General features: G+C 42.2%; 1 protein-coding gene across 4 annotated transcripts in view; it reads right to left on the bottom strand.

Moving 5' to 3' along the window:
- LOC117234404 (protein groucho-like) overlaps positions 1 to 26,482 on the bottom strand; it is a 172,069-nt gene that overhangs the window by 59,196 nt on the left and 86,391 nt on the right. The gene's annotated exons all lie outside the window — the stretch shown is intronic.

Here is a 26,482-nt window from a genome sequence, read left to right as displayed (position 1 = left end):
TCTAAACTCAGCATAGAAAGTAAACTAAAAATATACAAAACGATAATAAAATCAATTTGGACGTACAGAATACCGCTATGGGGGACAGCAGCAATGAGCCACATAAATAAACTAGAGTCCCTACAATCGAAGATGCTGAGAACAATAGCCAATGCCCCATGGAATGTCAGAAATGAGGATATACGCAAAGACAGGAAGAAATCGGCAGGTACGCAGAAAAATACAAGGAAAGAACGGCAACACATTCAAACCAGTTGGCTGCACAAGCGTGCAAAACTCTCATAGAAAGAAAACTACAAAGAAAATACCCCACTGAAGTCACTAAAGAAATAAAATAGCCAAACTCGAAGATGGTACCCACTGCGGGTAGCCATCCACATGTTATTTAGCAATTAAGTTAGAAAAATTTACCAAATGTCCAGCTGGACAAATTGTAAAGTACAAATTAAATAATAAAAAAAAGAGGATAAATTTTAATATACTTTCTCCGTCGTATAAACTCTCGAGCTGTATGATATTCTTCCAACGACTGCTCAATTCTCCCCAGTCTTGAAGCAAATATGATAATTCCTATAAGCCCTAATGCTCGCCTTTAGTTTTCTAGATATTCATACAAATATTTTTGATACCTCTCCAACTTTGGCGTAGAAAAGTTCTCTCAAACGAGTGATAAAACCACGAATTTTCCCACATTCCAAAACACATTCAGACTTGGAGATTCTTAAAGGGAATCTGAAATGCCGTGAAACTTGATGTGTTTCGGAAGCTACCGTCGGCCAAAGGGTGAAACGAAAACGTTTCGAGTGAGAACGACATGGCCGCGGGTGAAGATATAGCGTGACGCACTGCGAAATGTTTAATTGAAGAGTCAGCAACAGCGGGGGATCAGCAGGGCTGGGTTATAAGCGAGAGCGGAAAGTTTACAGGAGGAACGGCGGCACGTTTAGCTCGATATGCTGGCGGAGAGTTGGCAGAAGCTGGGAACACGCGCCGGTAAAACGGCCCGTTACTCGCACTAACGAGTAAACCAGCAGTTGCTCGTTGGACTTTGCCGGTATTATGCTACACGAGCAAATAAACCGGCGTGTTCGGCTAACTCCCTGGTTTCTGGTAAGCCCCTATACACTGGCTACACTCGCTGTAAAGCCCGGCTAACGTCCGCGTGATTGCAATATTCCGCGGCTTGTGGAGTGCGCCGGATGTACGAGGCGTTCGCGCGACCGCGCCGTGTTTTCGCGTCGGTGTGCACACCGACGTCTCGCGACCGTTAAGGCATCCCGACGCACGATGCACCGGTGAAAACTCATTGTCCGTTACACGTTTCGTCCGACCTGGCGAAAGTTAAATTTAATCGAGTCGCGAAACCTGAACGTAGCCGAGAATTTGAACGCGTTAGCGTCGCGGTTTTCCAGTGTTCGGGAAAGAATAAAGGGATCATGCAGTGAGGTATACAATATATATGGCAGAGACTTCGATTATGAGCTGATTACTGAACTCATGTTGCTTGAATTCATTTATACGCACGTCAGCTTGAATTACGTGAAGTAAGAATAATACAAATAATTAATCGCCTGGTGAGAAAAATGCGGACTAATGGAATTCCACCGTATGGAGAATGTACAGCAGAATATCGTTTATCCGAACAGATTGGGGAATAAGGCAGTTGGGATAACAGAGGTTCACTGGATAGTTGTCCTGTCCAGCTCTTTCTTTAATTATTAGGTCGAATATTGGGATTCAGGTGTTACGACATCAACTGTTCCTTCTTTGAAGTTCCTTGATGTATAGAATTTATTTTGCGTAGAAATATACAGTTGTTTACATATACAGGGTGGTTGGTAACTGGTGGTACAAGCGGAAAGGGGCTGATTCTACGCGAAAAAACAAGTCGAAAATATACAATACAAATTTTTCGTTTGAGGCTTTGTTTTCGAGAAAATCGACTTTGAATTTTCGCTCGGTACGCGTGCACTTTATCACGTCTCGTTATAACGGATCTCACTTTAGATTTTTAAAAAAATTAAAAAAAAAATTTTTATTCTATATTTTCGACTCCTTTTTCGCCTAGAATCACCCCCTTTCCGGTTGTACCACCAGTTACCAACCACCCTGTATGTTAATATACTCATTATATAAATACGTGCTTGTATGTATTACAAAGCTACGCTCGATGGTAGATCGGATAATAGATCAACGTTAATTAGTTCGCATAAACGAGATTCTAGAAGCGGTCAGATGCAATAATAAAAATTGAATTTGAATTCTATCTTCGAGACAAATGCGAAATAAATACTCAAAGTGGTCGATATTTTAGCGAGGAAGATTTAAAATGTAATTGTAAATGATCAGAATAAAAAGGGTTTGGGGGTGAAGTGTGGTTAAGCAGAAGTGTAGTACAGTACAGCTGGACGGTTATCAAACGAAAGCGTAGTCAAATCGATGTTTAGTAGATTTGGAACATTGTCAGTTTGGAGCGTAGTCAAATTGGAATGCAATCAATTCGAGGCGTAGTGAGATCGAAATGCAGCGAATTTGAAGGGTAGTTGAATCAAAACCTGGCTAATTAAATGCATAGTCAAATCGAAACGAGACCGATTCGGACTGTAGTTAAATTGAAACGTTCCCAATGCCAAATGAAGTTAATTTGGGACAAAGTCAAGTTTAGTCAAGTCGAAAAATAGACATTCTAAGCTGCTAATCTCATTCGACTATCTACTACAACATACAGACACTCTGATGTTCGTAACTATTTCACTCTATAATTTAGGTAAAGAAAAGGATTATTAAAAAGACTATGATTGTTAAAAAAAAGAAATCTAAAAAAGATTATTATATTAAATTATAATAAATATAATTCTAATTGTAAATATAAAATATTGTAATTGATAAAAATATTTTATTTCTTTCTTATTTCTAAGCGGTTGCACGTAGCGGGGACATTATTTTGCTCGGAGTTTATTTATTCTTACATTACGTGTATCCTAACGATCTTGATACTTCGAGACAAAACAACAATATGATTTGAATTGTCCTCTAACTCTAACTCTAACTTTAACTCTAAATATTTGGAGAAAAGGTTAGAAATATCAATATCATTTTTCTATCTATTTATAGTATGTAGTTAGTATTTTTCTATCTAATTCATGCCATAGATTTTCCATGGCGTTTAAGGTCCAGCAATTGGAGTAGATTGAATATTTGTAGATTACAGAAAAATATTTAAAACAATCAACTGAGCACTAACCATTCGACATAAATGTTACCGCTGCAAGTTTCAACATAAAGTCCTACACACGCAACGTTACGTTACATCGAAAACACGCGGGCCAATTTTTTCGCTGAAATTTTAAATTGGAATCGAAATGATAAAGTGAATAGCGAACAAGGCTGTGTGCACGGATGAACAGTTGTGCAACGGGTTTACGATAAAACGGAGGATACAGAATCCGCTGAAAACTCATCGCCCATTGTGCTCGTCCGCCGCACCGAAAGTTAGGTTTAATCAATTTAGCTTTCTGTAACCAATGCTCGTTCTGTTGCAAACTTCTACGCCGGCAGCACACGGTCGCGTTACGGAAAGGACAAATGAATTGTTGGCACAATGTGGAAATTCTGTTTGACTCGCTTTCCGATAGAGTAAAAATGAAAAAAGAGCTCAGCGGACACGGCACGCCTCTGAAATCATTAAAATAAATGTTTTTACTCGCGACTTCCCACGTCTTCTTACATGTATCGCGCAAAATGTTTAATATTCGATTAATGGTTACCGATACGGTACTGCGTGTTTCCATAGTTAATACATAACCAGATAATCGATCCGTGAATCTTCTACAAACTCAAAGTGATCGATTGTACTCTTTATTAATTACTTAATCTCATTATATAAATACACGATTAACGTTCGGTTCTCAAGAAACAAATGGCTCACCTTCATATGTTGAATCATCGCAAGGATTTGAATATATTAATTCAAGATAATAATACGATGATAATAACACGACAATCGAAACTCAACTCTTCAAAGTATAATTCTTGCGTTAATTGCAGAAACCTTCTACTTTAGAATTTACGTAAAACCGTCAACCACGAACGTGTTCATATACAACGCTTTCTTACGAAGGATTTAGGAAAATCAGAATATAAACATGCCCGTTATCCGTGCGATACCGATTATTCATTGTGCGCGTTCGTTTCCCGTGTCGGAAGCTGGATTTAATCAGCTCGCTAATCACTTTATTTTTAGTTTTCGTAACGTCGGAGAATAATAACCGGTTGCATGGCGATGCGAATGATTAATGCTTTATCTATTATCTGGCTCGTTACGCGGCGAACACACGCGACGACCGATAGAAAGTTAACAGGGTGATTAATGCGTGAAGGGATGGAGAATAAAAGAAAAGAAGAGAATACGAAGAACATGAAACGATGGAAGCATCAAAAGCGTCCTAAGCGTAGAAATTTCACTTTCCAATTTCTCCGATCGGTCCGATATTCCATCAACCTCGATTAAACCTGATTGATCTATTCAGGAAGCGCTGATACCGCATAACGAGATACTCTATGTAAACGCAGAATAATTCCCACACTTATTTTACATGAAAAAGCTTGGTATCCTCGGTACCAGCTGGTATTACTCGTTCAACGAACAATTATCAAGAAAATTACTATTTTTTTTTTCAAGAATCGAGATTTTACCTGAGAACTCGATCCATGCGAGATCTCACGACCCCATCGTTTACAAATTAAAGGAAACAGACAAAAGAAAGAGAGGAAGATTATTTTTGTACTACCAGGTCGTACTTGTAATAGGAATTTCTACCTTTCATACGAGACAATATTGAAAAAATGAAATTCCACGATGCAATTTGATCAATAAACATTGCAAATCGCGTTTTAACGCAACGTTGGTCCTAAACAGATTTGTAAATTGAGTGACACAAAGTTTCATAACCATCGTTAGCGGATTAAGCCAAACAAAGACAGGAAAGAAACCGGCAAAAAATAGAAGAAAGGGAACACGAACAAATACAATATAAAGCAGAAAGCACGGCCTAGGAAAAAAAGCAGCCGTTTCGGTAACGCCGTCATGCGTGACGAATATACGCGTTCGCGATTTATGGAGAGAATTGCGGCGATGCAGGTAGCGCGGCTAGTCGCGCCGAAAATTGCTCGTATAAATATTAGAGCTCGCCATTGTCATTCGGTTAATTTTCCGCGGTGTTGGTTGTACCGCGTCAGAAAGGAGGAAAGGGGTTGGTGCTCGTACCAGCGGAACACAGGGTGGAGAGAAAGGGGTGGCAGAGGGTGGACAGAGGGAAAAACACAGATATCCCTACCTCCCTCGATGGAATTTTATGCGCTTCGCGCTTTCGATGCAACGCACACGTGCTTCCCCAGCCGCATTTTCGTTGCACCCCCGTGCACCCTTCACGACTCACCCTTACGCGTCACCTCGATGGTACGACAGGCAACACCACCGATAAACGAACAAACATACACACACCTTCACGTATAGATATTCACGCATGCACGTATGCACATCTATGAGTACACAAGCGAATGAACGAACTGAAAAAAATATAGCACAGCACGAGCAACGATTCGCGTAACGTCGACTACGGCCACGAATAATGCCAGCCTGGTGCTGGTAAACGAGTTATCGGGACAAAAGTTACAACTGTTACGAACGCGGTCTGAACCGCGACAATGGATCGACGTGGTGGCCAAAATAATTGTTGGTCCCACGCAATCCTGCATTAACCGCCACCGCCTACGTTTTCCTCGAATTTCTGCAAAACTATTGTTTTCGTAGCGCTGAGTTTCCTTTTCCTCGGATAATTAAGTCAACGAGCTTCTATGGTAACGAGCAGCTATTACAAACATTTCTCAGATATTGAAAGATTAAGTAAACGAGTATACCTTCGTTCATAGGAATTCGAGAATCCGTTGTCTTTATACGAAACGTGACAACTAATCTGAATCAGAGTTTCGTATCAAACGTATCGTAATATTAGGTTGTCCGAAAAGTGTCTTTCTTGTACAGACCCGTCTTTTGCATCGACGCATCTTTATACAAACATGAAAGCTAATCTGTCGAACGTTGTGATCTTTATTTTGATAGAACAGAATGGATCATACGTAATTCCATAAAATGATATAAAACGGAAAATGTGCATCCATTATTTCCTTACAAAACGAAAGAAACTTTTCGGACGACCTAATAACACGCACAACGATAATACAAATTTCAAAATTGAAAATAAATGTAGACAAATGAAAAATTAATTTTCCTAGGCGAGATTGTTATTACAGTATCGAATATATGGATCGTTTACACTCTGACATTTCAAATATAATAATTCTTGAATGTTTCAATAATTTCCTAGTGATTTTCCGATTTTACTTAAACGTTCGCAAACGCCCTGATACTTAAGAACTACGGTGTACGTCAAACTGAAAAGAACATGTTAATTAATCATACAGCTGTTTACTACATCTCAAATAGTACATAAATATGAATATTTCAATTAATCGAGCTTTCTATTGGTCACGAACCAGCACGATAATAAATCGTTCAACGACTTTCCTTTGATAACTATTTTCCAAAGAAATTCTTCCACTTCATAGAAAAGAAGAATCCGGCTGCTTTCCCACAAATACAAGCCCTTTTTTTCTCTCGACCATCGGTAGGGAAACCTGCCTCCGGTTATTTTCGATCGAAAAAACGAGCAGGATCGATGACTGATCATGCGTACAATTCGAGATCAGTCTGAGAGGTTAAGCTTTGAAGACAGAGGGTAATCGACAACGTCGAGAGGAGGACCGGCCATTATGTGTGAATGTTCGAGGGTAAACAGGCTGCAATCAATTCACGGGTTCATCGTGGCTGCTCGTCGAGGAGAGGGATGACTTCGAGTGGACGCTGCGCAGAGAATGCTCCTGCATGCCTCTCTGTCTCTCTCTCTGTCTCTATCTGTCTCTATCTCTCCCCATTCGTGTGTCTTTGTATATACATTTGAATCCGGAGGATTCAGAAAGCGAGATATTGTTACCTGCACTAGCATCGGCAATCAGTCGGCGACATAGGCGCTCTAATATTGCCAATGCAAAAGGGAGAGAAACGTAGTTGGTGAAGAGCAGGGGGAAGTAAAGTGGACTTGCTACAAGATCAGAGAAGGAGATGGAGAAAGAGACGACACGGAGGAGAATAAGTGGCACTCGAGCTCCAATGGGGGAGAGGGCCTGACAGACGGCGAAAGATCGGGATGTTTGGATGTTTGAACGTCAGAGTGCTGAGACAGCACTCGAGCTTTCCACCCCCTTCCTCTCTTTTCTCTTTCTCGATTCGTCGTCGAGTGCTCGCCCCCTAACGTTGTACCTCGATACAACGGGTGTCCACCGTTACTTAACTTTGGTTAAATGGCGCATCTGTTAGCACGACGTGTAGCGCAATACTTGAACCCTTTTATGGCCCTACGTCGAGTTAGACCCGCCTAACGCCATTTGATTACTTTGTAAAGTGAGAAATTAATTTAAATTATATCGAAGATTCATATCGAAATTTAACAGAAACGTATATAAAAGTGGATACATTATTTATAGGTAAATTATGAGCAGGTCTTTATATCGAATTTATGAAATATAGTTAGTAGTAAAATGTACAATGTAACTTGAAACGTAAAGCGTTAATGACTCATGAAAACTTGATGATGTGTGAACAGAGAAAGAAAATTGAAAAAGAAGTCTATGGTTTTGTAATGTAGTCTAGCAGAATTACATTCAACCTAATCGATCAATCTGGTTTGCTGTCAGATGGATCGAGCACTTAACCAGGATGATTCTGGGATGTGAATAGGGTGAACAAGGGCCTATCAACTAGCACCCTCGGATAGCCGATGGTCCTTGTCTACCCTATCCACGCTCTACCACACCATGGACTCTAAAATTCGATTTCTACTGAATTTTTTATTTTCTTACAATACTAATTGTTAATGTTTATTGTAACAATTCCAACGTTCGAATTCATTGAACGTTAAACTTTATTATAACGTTTGAATTCATACCCTATCTTTTTAAAACATGACTATATAAAACAATTGTTAAAGCTTTCCAAACACTAAAATAAGTTCGTAGCGTGTATACTTATTAATCCTTAATAAATAGTACCAACATTCATGAATGTTGGAAAGTTTAAAATTTTTGTAAATATTTATTGCTTGCTATAAACTATCGGAACGAGTTTAACACTAAAGCTACCAACGATTAAAATACAGAATTTCAACGGCAGATCGAAATGAAAGATATATGAAACAAATACATAATGCAAGAAAAAAATAAGCTTTCAGCCATATATTTCAGCAGAAATCGTTCGAGTCCCACAAAAACTCCACCATGAATCTATAAAATTTCTATTAAAAAAATACATATCTGATATTTCCAGTGTTAACGTAACAACAAAATCCGGACATTTCATACCGGTATCAAAAATACAACGTTTATTTCATACACGAAATTCTAAAGATTCGTAGAAAACCATCTAATGATTAATAGATACGCAATTATTGTGTGTTCGATACGATAAATTCGATGGAATGAATTGGATTTCGCTATTGTTGCGTCAGGTAAAGGAACGAGCACCGATAAGGCGGTTGTGATAGAAGAATCACAGTGGAGAAAATATCGATACTCTCGGATATCGAAGACTAGAGTACATCACTCAGCCTTGTCTGACTGTAACGAAAGATAAAGAAGAGCGAGCACCCAACGAATTGACAGGGACAGGTCATTCTTTCGAGCGCAACTATGAGTAATCACGGTCGACCGGATGTATCGATATTACTACACGCTAAAAAGGAGTTTCATGCTGGGCGTACATCAATCATCGATCCTCAGGAATGTTCCTCTTCGACCCGAGACTCTGACCATGTCGATCGTGCGCTTGAATCTCGCAACGAAAATCTCCTGTTTTTCTTCTTCGGGTTCTTATTGTACTTGTACCTTTCAATTGTAATGAAAGATGTTACACGGATCAAAACAGATTTACGATATTAGTTCCGTAGAAGATCAAGTTTACAATTGATCGAAGATAAAAAGAAAGCAGAAAAAGTACGGTTTTCGTATGGCGAAAACTGCCATGGAAATTTATGATAAATATTATTAACACTAAAGCTAACGATCTCTGCTATTGCAATTCAAAAAATATAGTACACTTAGTTAATCATGATAGTTAAAATGGTGTAACGAAAATAAAATAGATACGTGTAATTATGTTTATATCTGATAAAAGTTCGTATTAGTCGTACGTTTTGAGAAATTTTAATTAGAAAAAAGGAGAATTAATTTGATGGTTTCACAACTAAATTGAAATTACTTAGAGTAACCTAATCTCGAAGATAAAATTAACTTCTTCACACTCTATATTCTAAAAAGCTATAGTAAAGAACGTTACGTCGTGTATGGTCGTGTTTAGGAACATCATATTCTGTATCGTTAATCCGAGAATGTTATAGGTCATATTCTGTGTTTACAGAAACGTGTAACATATTTCACGCTATTCATAACGTAATAGACCTGATAAATTACACCACAAACTAAACAAGTATATCTGGTGGTTCCCAATATCAATATCGATAAACAGTAAAACTGTAAACGATAAACTGATCAATTCAATCAAAAGACATGTAATGTACAACAAGATAGATAGAGAGGAACTATAAACATCAGCTAATTCAATTCAACTGGACAAAATTATAGTTGTAATTTACGAATAAATATATTTCGCGAAGAAACTAACCAAGCTATCTTAGATTATATAAATAAATTTCGAGAAACATGAACAGAAAACCAAATAAAGAGTGCTTTCTGTGACTTTACACGGGATTTAAAAATTTCGAAAATAATATCATATAAATAGATATTTGTTACAAAACGATTAGATAAGAAATCTCCGATTATATAAATGAAGAATTTCCCAAAGAAGATTAAATAAAGCGCCGAGTAAAAATGACATCTTCCAAATTCACTCAGGATTTTTCAAGAAAAGCCGCTCTATGTTGACACTTTGATTCGTCGACGTATATTCTCATAGAGCAAAGTTAACAAGATGTTGAACAGCGACGTGCGCATCGTCGGCGTCGAGATCACCGGCGTAGGCGGTTAGTGGAGAAGCTCGATTACCCTCGAGTACCTAATTACCCATCTCCATGTCCCTAAACTCACACAATTCGCGATCTCTCCCTTTCCTGCTCCATCTCCATCTTCCTTGAACACGGCTGGTGCGTTTCCCCCGAGAGACGTGGCGTCGCACCGGTCAGAGAACCGGGTCTGCCGAGGGTCGGGGCATCGTATGGCGCGCACACAATGATCGATCAGAGTGTCAGTAGGTTACGGTTGGGCAAATTAGCGGCACTCAGGATATTAGACGAGCAGGAAAGCCGGAGCTCTACACGCCTGCCACGAAAGTGCCGGTAGCAGTCAATAACAACGGCGAGCCTTGCCTCGGCTATTAAGAGGGATGTGCCAGGCCAGGTATTAGAGGAAACTAGGGGCTGCTGCCAGGAGATTGCAGCCTCCAAATAGGTTGCCGGCGAGAAAATCGCGTTATCGCGACCGGGGATACTCCTAATAAATTAGTGCCTCCAATTTGTCGTAAATAATCGATTACGAGTACATTTCCGGGGAGGAACCCTAATGGTGCCGCGACGGCGATATCCACCGCTGATAAATTACTGACCTCGTCGGAACTCGATGATTTCGTGAATATATAGATGCTGGCCTTTGACTCGATACTCCACCATTTGCAAGAAATTATAAATTTGATCTGGTGTAGATAATACAATATATAACGGTGTCTTTAAGGTCGATTTGAGTTAATGACAAACGAATCTTGAACATTTGGAAATCATTAGACTGGAAAGTGGCCCTTTACGAAGAGAGATACGATGCCAATTCTGTATCGATGATACCGAGCTATATAGAATACATCTAATCAGATGTAACTTTATATTTGTAATTAAAGTAGAACAATGTACAAACGATAAAGCTATCATCAGACGAGTAATTTGTATAATTGAAGTTCGTGTAATACACGTAAGAATTCATTGATTCGTCCTATTACCTATCATTTTTCGTTCGTATAATAGATGTCCATATTCGGATAAGTGGAGTCAATCAGCAGGAGGTCACTCAATCAGACACTAACTAAAAATACATTCAAGTGAATAGAACTCGTATAAACGGAGTACCCTTATACGCAATGCACAAGAATAATGGCACCGCTATTAAAAACACAAAGTTGCTAAATCGCACGTGATCAAATCACCGCTACGAAAGCTCGACGACACCCCATGGCTTATTACCATCGCGTAAAGACCAGCAGATAGTTTCAACCATTCGTACTACGCCATCCCGCTTGAGAAACACTTGCGAGACAAGTCTATATGAAACGAAGGCAAATCGTTCGAGTTTCTAGGTGCCCGCATCGACCGCCTTTCGACCGTAAGCGAATTCGGTCTACTCTATGAAGCAGAAAAGGCGACTCTGCGTAGACAGGACGAGAAACCGAGTGAGAAACGTTGCTCCTCTACATAGAAAACACGAACACGCGATCCTGTATGCAGAGACAGGGCATAGAAACGGCGAAGGAAAAGAATACAACCAACGAGGGGGAAATGAAGGAAAGAGAAAGTCTGTTCCGTCGATCCGCGATCCTGACCACAGAGACGTGAGTTTCAGACAGTGTTTCACGTCCGTGTGGCCGTCTGGCGTTCGCTGGTGTGCGTGTACAGTGGTCACTCTCTGGTCGGGGCGATGCCGAGCCAGCAGAGACCGCTAAGCCCACCTGATATGTTCAACCCTCTTGTTCGCCAACCCTTCCTGCCTCTCCTTCTCTCTATTGCACCATCGCTCTGTTGCTCTTCGTTTCGCGTGTACACACAGATACAAGCATGGAGGACGTGTACACGCAGATAGAGGAGAGCGTGCATATACACTGACCCTTTCCTTTGCACCGTGGGGGCAGGCCGCTTTCGAACCGCAAGCCGCAACGGGCTACTGCCTTGATTAAACGCGCCATAGACCGCCATTATCGCTGATTGCGCTAAACATTAACGGCCTGGCCGCCGAAGCTGACCTCTCTCTCTCTCTCTCTCTCTCTGTTACTCTCTTTAGACAGGGAAAGAGAAGGGGAGAGAGAGTGAGGTAGCAGCTCTCTATCCTCTCGATTTCGAGTCAGGCTCTCGTGGTAGTATCCTGCAGCCGGCCACGATTATTGGGCTGGCATGTACGTTAGCTACGGAATAGCTGCAACGACGGGATTTCGACTGTTCTCGAGTTTCGAAGAGGGAATCTCCACAGACGCGTTGCTCGGTTTCCTCGTGTTTACTACGAATAGTTGCAACGATTACACGCTCATCGATTCCACGACACCCTTTTTGCACGGTTATGCTTCGTGTATATCTTGTTGCTGTTTCACGTTAGATTTTCCGTTGTTTTAAGTACGAAGTAGTAGTTTGACAGTTAGTAGTTTACCGTTGGAGATTTTCATATATTATTCTTAATTCCATTCGATTTCAAGTAACAAATCACGAAACGTCTACCCGAATCATCTGCAACCGAACATCTCTCCACAACGAAACACACGTGCGTTTTAACTCTGCCGAGTTGAAAGTTCGTCCTCAAATGCCAGCTATCTCTGATCCGCATAAGCCAAAAAACCAAACAAACCATCGACAAAAGATACTTTTCACGAAAACAAATACAGCGGCTGACAGCCCCTCTCGCAACAAACAAAACATAACCGAAACAATCGGCGAGGTATTATCGAGGCCGGCGATTGTACCTGCACAGAAAGCAGGAATATTTTTTTTTTTTTTCAAACATTCCGCACGAAAGGAAAAGAGAAGGGCCGCGGTAACCGCCGTCATTACCCCGGACGAGCTCTTGCGTTCGGCCATTGTTCGAGGGTGCATAAAACAAGCAAAAGCCTCCTCCTCTGCTTTCCGCGGATCTCGTTTCTATCTTACTCGGTGTAAATACCGCCGCGGTAATTAACACGGAGGTGGTGAAAACGCGATGGAATGATATTGGATGGGGCGCGGAGCGAGCAAATTAGTGTCACGGCTGCAAACCCCCAGGAACACTCTTTTCTGACTGTTCTCGTTAAGGCACTATTCGTCTCTCTTTCATGATCCTCGTTTCTCTGTTTCTTCGGTTCTCTGTCTGTTCCGTGATCCATTATTTTCTTTCTCACTCTCACTCACCCGATAACATCGCTTTTCGCCTGTATCCACCGCGTCGTTGATGGTACTCTCTCTGAGGGATAGTGCTCGAGAGGAGCCGCCTCGGGGCGTATTCGCAATGACGACGACGTCGCCAGACACGATGGGAATCCGCATTGTGAACGCGACTTTACGGCTGGTCCCGTCTATGGGGTAACACGTACACACACACGGACAGCCACATCCACCGAAACACCAAGGAATTATCGTTGTCAGCGGGACCCTCGTAATTCCGGGATGAACATTGAGGAAAACAAGACCTTCGTGCCCGGCTGATAGCGGGCACAATTAACTCGCCACTGATTATGCACAAGAAGATCAACAGGGGGAACCTCCGCGTTTCTCTCTGAATCTCTGTTCCGATGAATCGATCCAAATGCAATGCGTGACTATTGACCGTGTGCTCTTCTTCCGAATTTCTTCATGTTCCAATATTTGAAAACTTTTACATCTTTCTAAGTATGTTTCAATGGCGTTCGGTAATATTTTATGAATACGGTTGTATTATGGTTGTAAAGATATTTTTAAATCCTTTTTTCCTAACGAACACGTGTGTATAAATTTGCATAAGATTTTACGTAGTTCAATGCCAAATGGCATAGATCAGATCATACGACAAGTATCTATACACAACAATGTTTTTTTGTTCCACGACAGAAATATCGCAGCGCGTTATGAATTAATCAACAGTGGAATGTTAATGAATTTTAATTAAATGACTGGCATAAGAAAACTTTCAAGGTGTCTCTAAAGATATTTTAACATAATTCGATATTAAATATTTCACGATGGAATGTCTTGAAAATTTCAATAAAAATCCTACGAACGGACAGAATAAATTACAAAATATCTCTTATAAAAAATAGTACATCACTTGATATTTATTCGTAAACGAGTGTAAAATCAATTTCACGAAACCAATAAAATATACAAAAGAAAAATATGTTAAAAGAAACAGGATTGTGGAATAAAAAGATCGGTCGACATTCGACGCTATAAATCCGCGCCATTGAAGATGGATACCAAGGTAATCATTAATTCCAGCCGCAGGCTCGCCTTAATATAGAACGTAATTTCAGAAAGAGAAGCTTTCAGATCGGCAACGAGATTTCAGCGATCCGCCAGGCGGTAAGAGAGCAGAAATTTCCACGATCCGCTTGCCAAAGGCGCTCTTCAAAGGCTCGGGGGTCTGGGGTGTTTCCACCATGTTTCCATCATTTTTCGCTTCGAGTTCGTTAACGCCCGTCGCGTTTAAATAACACCCCGGCTCGGTTGTTCTCCTAGCGGGTAATCCGAGAACGTGGATTAAATCGTACGCCAGCACTCCTGTTTTCCTTTTTTCTCAACAAAACTACCGATTTTAAAAGCAGAGATACCAGAGTCTCTCTTTCTTTCTCTCTCTCTCCTCTCTCTCTTTACGTTGGAGATAAAATTCGTTTCCACGAGAGGATCGACTTTAACGATTGATCCGTTGCGACGTCGAACTCCAACGATCGCTCTTTCCCGTCGTTACTCTCGTCTGATCGTCCGCGTCGAACAGCGGGGAAACGAGCCACACCAGTAAAGGAAGAAAAGGTGATTACGCAGTTTAGTGACTTTCCCCAATTTCGACTATTTGACTTCCATCTTTTTTCTAACAGCTTTATTTTAACACTAGAAACGAGAAACCAGGTAGGAGGAACTCGAGAAACTGACGTATTAATTATTTATTATCTTATTAAGAAACCGTCGAATTAAAACACGCTCCAACAAACAAAAATGCTTTCATCGTTTAAATAATTGCTAGCCTCAAAAGAGCCAGGCACTAACGTAATTGTTTTGGTAAATCTCGAACGTTAAGTAGCTTAGAAGAAAAATATAACGAATTAAAAAAACTTTTCATTATTTCGTAAGAAAAGGCTGGAGTGAAATGCTTATACTTGAAAAATCGCTAAACTGCCTATCGAAAGAAAAGAAAAAAAAATATATAAAAGGAAGGAGGACAACATCGTCCATTGTTGGAAGGGGTGAAAAGAAAAAGAGGGCGTGCAAAACGAGAAAGGGGTGATCTCTTAACGACTCCCAAGGCACGAGAGGAGGCCGAAGAGGGTGTTCTTTCTACCCTCTGCTTGATAGCCGGCATAATGCTAACACCCGGGCATCGATAAAAGTGCGAAACGTCGCGCATAAAAACGGCCGAGGAAGGAGGGTTGGTCCTAAGGCTCGCAGTCGGCGTGCGAGTACATAAATACGGCCGCAGGGTGTCTCGAAAGCGCAGGGTCGCGCACCCCTGGGATTAATTAAATGTAAATACCCGGAGCCCGGCTTAGGCGTAGCTTATCGCTCATGATTTAGAATATGCGTCGACCCCATAAAAACCTACCGTCCGACGACGCGGCAACAAATTGCCGTGCTTGGTTCCGTCGATCGATATGCGACACGACTTTTGCCCGGGGGACTTTCCGAAGGAAATTATCGTTGCCGTTTTAAAAAGGAAGAAGCCCAACTTTCAAGCGAGATGCAATGAAAATAATACCGACTGCTTTACTTTGAAACCACCCTCTGTGCCGACCATCTGCAGGCCACGATACGTTAAGCGCGACGCGTAATAGTTTTATAGTTTCCTCCGAGTACAGTCGCGGCTTTCCCCTTTTCTACCGGAAGTATGGGAGAAGAAACACGAAAGAAGAAATAATAAGATGGGAATAGGAAGATGGAATTCTATGGATGGTATACAGACTGTTCTAGAAGCAAACTGGCAAACTTTGCCTGCATATTTGGGAGGTCATTTCGAATAAAAAATATCCTACATACTATGAGTTGATTGGTCGAAGCGAATTATTCACAAGTACATAAAATAATAAAATACATAAAACGTACTCAAGCTATTTAACTTTAAAGATGATTATTTAATTGAAACTGTGTCAAGTTGTTCTTACAATGGTTTGCACAAATTGGTCCAATTAATGTAAGATACTACAGAAGATAATGCTAACAGCTATTTGTATTTCCTGCAACCCCATAGAAAATATGATATTAGGTTGTCCGAAAAGTCTCCTTCGTTTCATAAGGTGGTAATGAATGAACAACAATTTCTGTTTTATATTATTTTATTGAATTATTTTATTGAATCGTTCTATTTCTATTAGTATGTTCATGCATAGTTCAATAAACTAATATAAAACAAAAAACATTATGAGTCTATTATTTCCTTATAAAACGAAAGAAACTTTTCGGACGACCTAATAGAAGGGGAACGTCTCGGTATTTCTATCTACATTTCGAAAACGAAGGCAAATCGGCTCATGGTGTGCATAACATCTTCCTCTTCGGTTTTACTTTCCTAAATATGCTGGTAAAGTTTGTTGATTTTATTCCACAGCACTCTGTATACTCGATGATAGTACAAGAAAGCGGCGAGTCAAGTTGGAAAGGATGGAACGACTCATAAAAGTAATACGACTGATAAAAGCCATGCCGACGCAAAGTCAGACGTCGGTGAACCCATGGAGCCACGGAAGTATCAACGGAGTACTTAAATTCTCGATCGTAGAGAGTCCCTCCGGTGGTGGGCGATGGAATCTCTTAGACCGCTGCTGGTTAACGATTGTTTCTCCAGGGGTAGGTTTTAATGCGCGAAATTTAAGTGGCCGTTCGGTGGCGCGAGAATTAAGCGACTCTGCCTCTTGCTCGTACGCGTCTGAACAGAAGAAAGCGACGATGTCTTTAAAGGGAGGTATAACAGCGAAATAACGTTCGATAAAAATTCATGACCGTGGCAAGTTACCTCGATCGTTACGACCGTGATCGAAGATACTCGCGTGTTAATGACCTCGAGAGGGTTATCCGTGTAACACCGGGGCCTGTTATAGCGTTCAGTCATCCACGTAATTCTCTTTCTCATTTTCTCTCCCGCTTTCTCTCTTCATCCTTCTCACTCGCTCCACCGATCTCGAGTCCGTTACCCTCGTGGAAAAGTGCCAACTCGTTGTTCTTAATTATAGTCTGTTCGAGACCGCGTTTGGTTAGACCCGCGTGAATATCCAATAAGCTCGCGAAAATCACGATTCTCTCGGCGTGTTTTCGTACCATCGGTAAACGACACGCGCGTGGACAAATGCTCGGAGAGCGTGACGAGGCTTGTGGCTTCTTTTTGGCCGATACGATGTAGCGAGGTCGTCAAATTGATCAGTCTTGGACATAGGGTGAGTTCGATCTGCGAAATGGAAACTTGAGAAGATTCAACGAGGAGATAAGGCGATTGAGCCTTGTTAACGTCCCTACCTGCTGGTAATCCTCTACAGCTGCAGATTCGACTTTACCAACATGGTCATTATTGTAAGGCAGAAAGCGATACGGGATTAGTATGGTGTATTTTTAATGGAAGGTTGTGAATACCTATCTTTTCACGAATGATCAGCGGTTTGCAAATTAAGATTTCACTTTGAGAACCCCTTCATAAATATACCGAAAATGAGATTGTGATTTATTGAAATTAATCTGCGCTTCGTTCATAAACTGAGACCTGTCGAGTTAGTATTTAAGTAGAACAGGTGCATGTGCAATCGTAATAAATGAGTTGCATAAGAGGATCGTTTTATTCCAGTTGAATGGGTTGATTTACGCGAACGCAACGCACCAAGAAAGATGTAAATGCTGTCTATCAGCAAGCGATGACTAATTTCAATCGAAAAAGAATAATAAATGCATTAGGAATACAAGGGTGAAAAGAGAGAAGAAAACAATCCGTGCGCAATATCCACTCTACCGACTATGATTCTATCTGATTACACAAGATCCGATAAGCTTGAGAAATAACTACCGAAAACCCGCAATACATCCGGGGTAAGTGTCGTGGAAGACCACGAAGAAAAGAAATTCTCTTTTCGCTCGACTCGAAAACAGAATTGGTAATGGCATCCTATTCAAGGAGATCGCGATGGTAGAAAAAGGAAGCACGACAGAGCCAGCAATCTATAGAAGAACGAACGAACGATTGGTAAAAGGAGACAGAGAAAGTCGACTCAATTCGTGCGGTATTCCCAGTCAGGCAAACTCGAGTTGCTCCGGATAAAACCTTCCTCCTCGGTCGCGTCGTCTCCGAGTAACATCCTTCCTATCCGCGAGCAGAAGAAGAGGACGAAGAAAAAGAGAGAGAGAGATCTTAGAGGGTTGATAGAGTGGGTAAAGAGATGGCGTACGTATGAGAGCGGACAAGGATGAAAAGAGAGAAACGGGATCGAAGCCGGTGCCGGTTGAAAGGACTTATCGTGTTGAGAGATCGCGACCATGGAGGACGTGTATCGGGTACATAGAGTCCCATCGGTATTGCAGATCCCTGTGCTGAAAGAGACAACGTAGAGGCGGAGGTGCACCGGGGACTCGGCATAGGTATGCCATAATACTCTCGCGCGCAGTGTGTGTCTCTTTTCCGCTGGTTTCAGCGGGTCGAGTCGAGCCAACAGAACGGAGAAAAAGTATGTAGACGTACGTAGCTGGTAGACATTTCTGTGTATATTTTATCGTGCACATATTGCGACTCGTTCTTCGCGGCTGTGCCAAGCCACACAACGCACACGTACGGCCGGGCCGTCTACGTGGTACGCGTGCTACATGAACCGTGTGTCGCGGGCAACAGAGAAGGAAGATACATGGGATCGAAGTTACACGGATATGCCAACGTTGGGCGAGGCGGATGTTCGAAGAACGAAAGAAGAAGAAGACACGAGGCGACTGTCTGTGTCTGCTCGATGGTGCAACAAGAGCAGGACGGAACGTGTGACGGATTCACCAGGAAGAGAAGGAGAGGTAGACTTGGCCAGGGAATTGGAACGAGTACCAACAGGGGGCAACATGTGTGCGTGGAGAGGTCGGCGCGGTAGCACAGCAGAGCTCGATTTTTCCGATAGCGAATTTTGCTCTTCGTTTTTCCTCCGACCACCGTTTCCCTTTCGCGCACTCTCCACCACGCTCTCTGTCTCCATTCCACCTTCACCCTCTCATCACCGATTCACCCTATCCCGTCGGTACCGGCGACGTGCACCACGTTTTCCCTGGCGTACCATTCATTCCTCCGCCCCCGTACTCTTTTCAGCCACCACCACCACTACCACCACCACCATCACCATCACCACCCCCACTCCCACCACCACCACCACCACCATCACCATCGTTCTTCTCTACCTCTACATACGCATGGTCTCTTTTTTTCTTCTATACTGTCCTCTCACTCGATCTCCATCTGGTCCTCTGGCTCCGGCGCGTAGCGCGCGGCCCAGGCGACCAAACCGGTGGTGCTGCAGACACAATAAAACGTGGAAAAAGCGATGGCCAACGTATACGCGGACGGACGTGCACAGGGAGAGAAAGAGCGCGACGGAGCCGGCGACCGTGCGATCGTGTATTAGGTTACCCTCTGGGTCGGACAGACGAAGAGAGAAAGAGAAATCGCGCCGGTCGACGGTTTTGAGAGGTTATTCATGAAGCACCTGACGAGATTCCACGACCACCGTTCTCTTTTTCCTTCTTTTCGGCAGTATAGGGGGACAAAGGATGCTGGAGGAACGTCGAATCCTAGATTTATGAACAGAGCAGAACCATTCCAGGTAGCCATCGTAATCTTGCTCCGAATTTGATGGAACAGATAAAAGGAAGGATGCTTCCTATCCAACGTCTTTGCGTTGCCCCTTGTTAGCAGAGATCCAATTCCACGTTACATGGCACGCGATAACGTTTCTCGATAAGCTCCGATTTAAATAACCGGGCAAATTTCCAACGACCGATACAACAGCGTGAAAAGGGGGAGCGTAGAGGCCATTAAACTGCGAAAAATCGCAATACGCGAAATCGCGGTGCATCGCGTGAAATCCGCGCAGGAAGGAAATTAGTAGAGAAAATACGAGAGGGGGTGAAACGGAATGGGGTGGGGCTTGGGTATCGACCAGTTCGGGTATTTTGCAACGCTTTTTCGCGGATGTACTCGTTAAACCGATAAATGAATAATGAGCAGACTATACGAGGTTGAACACGACGCGAGCCCGGGGTGGGAACGGAAACGGGGATGAAAAAGATGGGTCGGGCGGGCGGTGGGGCGCGCGGGGAACGCAACGAGTCGAACGCAAAACAACGAAATCGAATCACTCTCGGTGGCCGCCGGTACTTTTCATGCGTGAATTTTCCGACTGCTCGACACGTATTGCAGCTGCGGAATCGCCGGTAATAGCTTTAGCAGAATCGAGAGTAATGCCCGAAAACATTTACAATACGCGTCGCTTGCCGCGAATAAAAACGCACAGATCGTTTAGCGGCGATAATACGCGCGCCGCGTACAACGCCAACAACAACAACGGACAACGACCAACAGGAGCGCGTCGGATAAAGGGGTTGGAAGAGAAAAAAAAAAAAAAAAAAAAAAGAAAGAATAACAACCGGTCAGACGAGAGAGAAAAAGTGGAATATGATCGAATGAAAATTCAATAGAGACGATCGGTGGTAACGATCGTAACGAACGTCGATAAAATCGCTACTCGGACGTATCCTTCGCATTCTAAAAGCGTTCGAACAAATTTCGCGCCCGATTTAAGTGGCTTGACTATGTGTACGGTACACGTAGACGCCAATCTCTGCGCAGTATCGTAGACGTATAGACGAAGGCTGCTGATCATCTTCCCCAACAGGCACTCCGTTTTAACGAGCATGTAGGTATATCTCGTGTGTGGCTCGCGCATCGATGCGAAACCAGTGATTCGAGACGACAATTATCGTACAGGTATATAACAGGAAAACGTAACAGGTCGACTGCGGTCTGATGGATGATGATGATGACGGTAATTGTCGGGAATTACTCGACGTTAATTACATCCAGGCGAAATCGAGCGCGTTTACACCGCCATTCGCAGACACTTACCAGACTGACCGACCGGCCGACCGCGTTAATACACGCCCGATAAATTCGATTCGAAACGTCCGCGCGTTTCCTGTCCCGATATTTTACCCTCTCGCGTCGTCGAAGTTGTTACTCATCTCGTTTCGCCCTTCGACCCCTACGCCCTCGTCGTGTCTCGTTTCCGCTGCCAATTTTCCTCCCCTTCGTATTCCTTCTTTTTTTTCCTTCATACACGCGCGTATCTATTTTTTTCTCTTCGCATTCCACGTTTTTTATTTCCACGCGGTCGACAACGCTGGCTCGTCATGAACGCGGACGATTAATCATCCTCGGTCGAATATAGCAGCCGTGAAAGGGTTGGTCGTGATTTTATAAACGCGATCGTGCACGAAATTGCGCCGCAGAAGTACGATCGTTGTAAACAGCTTTTGACACGGCCGCCATCGAAATTTTACAATGGACGATCAGTACGCGATTCGTGTAACTGGCCACTATGAAAACGTTTGGTTTCACAGGATATAGCGTCAGGATACTCTTCTATGAATCGAACGTGACGTGTTCCATGGAGATTCGATTCGTTTACTTCGATTTATTACGCCGGAACGTCGAGAAGACGAACGCAAGCTGCAACCAACGAGAATTCCTCACCGCCTTGTTTCACTTCGCCTGGTCGAAATAAAGCGCGCGAGGGACTCTTCGCGTAAATCTCCGCAGGATTTATCGAACGTGTAACACGCGACACGAAGAAAAAACCTGACCCTCGTACCCTGACTGTAGTCTTTGCCCCGAGGGTTGAATGTTTCCCGTCGCGAAACATAAGACTAGTTTCTTTTCGTTTCAATCTCGATCTTCTTGTTCTCGTGTGTATCTTCGTAAGTTGATGTCAGTTATTCAAAAAGTGTCGGTTAATAGCAATACCGACTACTGTTGGCACTTGGTGTTTTCCTATCGCTATCAAATTCGTAAGTATGTACGATAAAAGTATAAAAGAACTATCTCAATTTAGCGTTAAGAGTTGCTCATAAAACATTACATCTCTTGTGTCATTGTTGAAACGAGAACGGCATTGAGAAATACAAATTCGAGGACCGTAGTACATTCGACAAACATACACAATCGACCATTGTGTATTTTTCCTATTTATCTTGCCTATATCTACTTTCTAGTATATATATTTATATTTACACAGACGCATATTTACATAATGATATCAACATAGCGGAACAGGTGAATAGCAGAATCTTGATTGTTTCGTCTCCTACGCAATCATTGCTACGAACATAAGCTTCGCACGCGTGTATATTTATCGTGATAATAAAAACGAGTATCTAATAACAACGATAATTTTCGGTCTGGCCACCCCGTAGTCCTGATTTATTAATAGTCCCGTGCCATTTTCGTCGCTGTCCCTCTTTTACCATTTTCGTGTTTCTTCGTCTTACGCCTCTTTCTACGTTTTCTCCTTCCATTTCGCAACCACCGCGAGAGTTTCCTTCGACACGAAGCCCGATTTACGACTCAAGAGGGTGCATCCTGTTGGAACGACGCGCCCAGAAAAGAGGGAGAACATCGCCGGAAGCGGAGGAAATAACGGCAGCCCGGCTGCTAAATATTCAATAAACGCGAACATTATTCCTGGCACGTCGACGCGGAAGCTGGCTCACGGAAGAGTGCAGGTGAAGAGGTAACGCGAGAAAAATCGCGAAGAAGGCGAACGAGTGACTGAGTTAGTATGAAAGAGGGGCCCGAGAACTCGATAGGAGATAGAAGAAGGGCTATTTATTCTCTCGTGAAAATTCACGATCGAGATTCCCTCCATACTTACGTTTCACCGTCTTAAACCTCTCTCTTTTTCCATGTTTCATTCGGTGTAAAGCTTCTTACAGATTAGTCTAGTTACCTGAATTCAAGAAACTGCAGGAACCACTTTATTTTACCAATTTAAACCCGTTATTTACAGTTGTGTCTTTTCACGTTTCGACTAACGTTAGAATTCTTTCAATTGCTTTCAAGAACCAACGATAGCAGTTAATTCAAGCTTTGTTGGTTGACTATATTGGTTTCTCAGACTGGATTTTCAGATATACGATATTTTAGATATTACTTTCCGTTAGATATATCACCTGAAGATGGGTTGCACGAATCCAAGTAATTTCAATTGACGCGAAGAAGAACTTGTAATCACAAATTACACGCCTCTCACCTTTGCTTCTGTAAATTTCTCAGTTCCATCTTTCTCATTTTTTTCATAAACAATTGTTTCACGAAAGTTTATTTAATCGTAAATCGTAAACTGCGTTGTAAGAAGCAATATTTATAACATCGGATCGCTATTCCTTATATTTTATGCAGCCAGAATATAATTATTTTACCAACGATGCAAGTTATTTATCTTTCTTCGCAATATCAAAGACGGCTCATTTTAACGAGAAAAAAATTACGTATATCAAATTAATCACTATGTGATTATTCCTCCCTTCATGAATTCCTTGTGAATTGAAAAATATACGAAAATCCAGAAGCTGGGATAATTCGAGAGGGGCTGGAGCAAAGCGGTCGCTCAAAATCCATTCAAGAATCGTACGTGTCGAGAATAAAAAAGTCTTCGTTTAACTAAAAGATCAACGACAAGAAGAAGATGATCGGTGGTGAGTATAAAGCGTGATCAGCAAACGGTTGTCTGGGTGCCGGTCGTTTCGAGCGACTCGATAAATTTTCATGATCGGACCTCGTAAATGAATCGCTGGCAAAAACGGACGAAGACGTGTACGGTAATTGACGACATTAATGTCCGGAATGCCGTAAAAGCGAGCGCGAAATGAAATACGACGTTTCTCTGGGCGAGCGTTCCGCTTTTGGTTCGCCGCGCCGCCAACAAATTATACCGGCGAACGACGCCATTTTTCTTCTTCCCTTTACCCCTGAAGAGGCGAGAGACAGAAAGGAGCATGGAAGGTATACAAGGGTGAAACGACGAAAGAGTGCTTCGAAGGAGAGAAAAATCGGGATATTTGCAATGGCGATCACGATCGAGCTACGAGAAAACGGGAAATTCAAATCGGCCGATCGCCGCGATGAATATGGATGCCGGGTCGGCGCAAGAAAAACACGACGGAGAGATCTTTGTGATGCAAATTTTCGCGACAGTCCTTGTCTTTATTAATATCGAGGATGTGTTTTCGACGGGAAGCGCCGTCGCCCTTTGGAAAGCGGAGGGGGAAAAAAATAAACGAGTTCGCTCTTTTTATTTTCCCTTCGACCCTGAGTTAATTCTCGATATCAAACGAACCAACTTCCAATTCTATTTCTGCCTGTTTGCTCGGCAAACAGATCGCTCCGGGACCATTAACAGGCACCAGAAAGCATTTATGTACCGAGATACATATCGGTCGGCAGCCTTGCGCCACTTTTCTTTCGGCTCGTGCGACAAATCCTGTTAAGATATCCGGCCACGGAAGAATGACGTAATCACATCCTCTGAAAGGGAATCGCGAGAAACGTAATTTTTCCGTGCAAACATCGAATGGGTGACATAAAACGGACAGAGGGACAACGTAATTTCGAACGTTCGTTTTCGACATCCTGCTGCGACGAGTATTTTCGGCATTAGAGATTTATATAGTGAGAAAGAATTTCTGGCCGACCTAGATTGTTCCGTTGACAGACCAGCGTTTGGCAAACGTTTTTCGTTCAAACGAATTCTGCTTTTAAATACATTGTGAATTGACGGTCCTCCGCTTTGAGGTAACGAATTTTTCTGTTCCGGATTTATAACTCGCTATGTTTGTCAATTGTCTTTCTCATCGTTAACTTTCCGATTCTCTCAAACATAGACGTAACACGAACGTCCAAGCAATTACATTATACATCGTAAAAGCATATTATTATATTACGATATATTATTAATTAAAATAAAGACAGCATTAAATGGAATAATCGAATCTTAAGGTACAAGATATACTGTTATCAAAGATAAAGTAAAATATGTAATAAACTTCAGCAAGAAATAAGGACGAACTGCTAACTACGTTAAAAGAAACGTCCTACTTTATCAAAACAACTCGACGTTTCGATTGTCAACTTCTTTATTCAACAAACCATCTCCTTACGTGTCTTTGCATTTCTCATAAAAACTATATTATATCTTATTTACAAGAATCTAACCTCGTTGATCTTCTTTTCCTTAACTTTTAACTTCATAATTAGAAGCGTTCCTCGTTAGAGATGGTTTCGTTTAACAGGTTTAGTAATTATCCATTTATCTACTATACAGGACATTAATCCAAACGATAGACGAATCCAAAGCTAAAGAAGAAACGCCCTAGTGCGCCTTCGGGCGCCGACAATGGCGCTCAATAATTCGTAATAAAGGGATGTTCGGTTAGGTCCTTGGTTTTTCTCGGTTCGAAAGTCGTCGCAAGAAACCGTCCGGATAGCTCCCTCTCGTGCAATTTGCATGTTATTACCTTGTTTACATATTTATTCAATAGCCAGGATCCCCAGGGAATCGTCTCCCTAATTCCCGATCTCGCCGTCCCTTTAATTTCGGATTAAGGGTCACGCGCGGAACCACCGAGCCGAACGATTAGTAAGTCGCCGCACGGATATTGCCCGGTCGTTGGTTCGCGCTCGCGCGCGCGTTCACGCGTCATGAATGAAAACATAAATTTCAGCGAAGCACGCCGGGCTATCGCGCGTTAAGTCAACGAAGTAATTACTATACCGAGCTACCGGTGCACGTGCGTGTAAAACAGGCACACACGTGCGTAATCTCGCGCACGTACACGGTATGGAATGGCATACGATACAGTCGCTAGTGAAACAAACGTACGTGTACGGGGTGTTCTCCACGTATAGAGGCAAGCTATAGAAGACAGAAATATTGCTACCAACAATGGGATAGCTTTTTCGAACGATGCACAACTTGCTGACTTTCTTACGCATCAATTTATCAACTAACGAAATCAGTAAATTAATATACCGTACGCTGTAATTTTACAATTTTACATTGGACACGGCAATAAGATGATTCGTAGTTTATCAAATTTCATTTGGCTTACTACCAGATTTGTTTCGGTATACAAGAAAGTTTATTAATATACTGGTAATTTAAGAATCGAAAGGATTGTAAAATTTCATTAGGAATATTAGTTTAATTATTAAAAGACTCTGATTATTCCGAAAGTGGGACGTTTCGAAGATTATAAGGTAACCTTTAGTCTGTTTTTTTATGGAATCATCAATCTTTTATACGCGAAAAACAAGGATACTGTATCGAGCATTTTCAATGGCATACCATTTTCCAATTGCATGGAACACCCTGTAGATAGAAACGAAAGGA

The sequence above is a fragment of the Bombus vosnesenskii genome, unplaced genomic scaffold, assembly GCF_011952255.1.
Source record: "Bombus vosnesenskii isolate JDL3184/JDL3185 unplaced genomic scaffold, Bvos_JDL3184-5_v1.1 scf7180000013304, whole genome shotgun sequence".
Classification (NCBI taxonomy): Eukaryota; Metazoa; Arthropoda; class Insecta; order Hymenoptera; family Apidae; genus Bombus; species Bombus vosnesenskii.
The sequence above is the reverse complement of the archived record's forward strand: the minus strand, read 5'-3'. Positions and strand labels throughout refer to the sequence as shown.